Genomic DNA, 1634 nt, shown 5'->3' with positions numbered 1-1634 from the left:
ATATATATAGAGAGAGAGAGAGAGAGAGAGAGAGAGAGAGAGAGAGAGAGAGAGAGAGAGAGAGAGAGTGAGTGTGTGTGTGTGTGTGTGTGTGTGTGTGTGAGACAAAATATGATGTATTTTATACCAACTTAATCTTGGATGCAAACACTTCAGTAGATATTCTTACTGTTTAAACTTATCGCAGTTAAACTCATTCCCACTTTCCCTGTGCATCCTATAACCTACTCACACCATGTCTTATATTTCATATACTCATCTTATTACTTGCATAACTCCATGAGCTTTCAACTCAATGTCTTGTGTCTTGGCTTATCTCATTCATATTTTTTCCCATTTTTTAAATTGTAAAATACACATAAAATTTACTGTCTTAACCATTTTTAAGTGTACAGTGGAATGATATTAAGTACATTCATATTGTAATGCACTTATCACCACCATCCATCTCCTAAACTCTTTTATCTTGCAAAACCGAAACTCTGTACTATTAAAAAATAACTCCCCATGTCCCCATCACCTCCCTTGGCAACCATCATTCTACTTTCTTTCCTTTTTTCCCCCCCATATTCCCTTTCCCTCAGTCCCTCAGCCTCTGGTAACCACCATTCCACCTTCTGTTACTATAAGTTTGGCTTTTTTTTTTTTTTTAAAGAATCCACATATATGTGAGATCATGCAATATTTGTCTTAGTGTGTCTTGCTTAGCTCACTTAGCATAATACCCTCAAGGTACATCCATGTTGTTGCAGATGGCAGCATTACCTCTTTTTAAAGGCCGAATAATATTCCATTGTGTGTGTGTGTGTGTGTGTGTGTGTGTTTATATTATCACATTTTTAAAATCCATTCGTCATTGGATATTTACATTGCTTCTATATCATGGCCATTGTGAATAATGCTGCAACGAACACAGGAGTGCAGATATCTCTTCTAGATAGTGGGTGTATTTCCTTCGGATTGTAGTGTTTGAATAAACAGTACCTAGAACACCTGTCTTCACTATAAAATTTTACTTTATAAGAAAACTTAATTCTCTTTCCTTATTATGAGTCTTATATAGTCTTTGGACGTGCATGCCCTTTTCTCTTTTGATCCTTCTTAACTCTTTAGCCATATTTCTAGTTCAGCCATATTTCATTTCTTCCCTTTTTCTTTCATCTTCCTTTTTTTTTCTTTTAGTGATAAAGCAAGGTAAGTCATGAAGAGGTGGGATATTGAGGTGGGAGGAATTTATTAGTAAATAACACTTAGTTTCGAGTTGTGTAAAATGAGAAGCTTCTGTTAATATAAGTTAATGAAAATAAAGTGAGAAATACAGAAAAATGATTCAGCGTATAAGTCTAAGGAATTGCTGTTGGGCTTTGTATCCTACTACATTTTATTTTTGAACTCTATTACATTAATTTGTTTACATGCCTGTCCTGTATCTTACCTTCCCATAATAGTTATGTCCTTATTGCTTTCTAGTATAGTATTTTGTATATGGGAGGCGCTTGGAAAATGTTTATTGACCTGAACATCGACCCCCCGCCCCCAGTTTTCCTCACCTATTTCTTGAATTTTCTTTGAAAGAAATAATAATATATATATTATAATACAATATAGTAACATATATGAATAAGTATATCATT

The 1634-nt window shown here is 34.2% G+C and overlaps 1 protein-coding gene across 1 annotated transcript in view; it reads left to right on the top strand.

Annotated features, from left to right (window-relative positions):
* PRIM2 (DNA primase subunit 2) overlaps positions 1 to 1634 on the top strand; it is a 244155-nt gene that overhangs the window by 61921 nt on the left and 180600 nt on the right. The window lies entirely within an intron of this gene.

Source organism: Pteropus alecto, unplaced genomic scaffold (assembly GCF_000325575.1).
Source record: "Pteropus alecto unplaced genomic scaffold, ASM32557v1 scaffold7, whole genome shotgun sequence".
Classification (NCBI taxonomy): Eukaryota; Metazoa; Chordata; class Mammalia; order Chiroptera; family Pteropodidae; genus Pteropus; species Pteropus alecto.
This window is presented reverse-complemented; position numbering and strand designations above follow the sequence as displayed.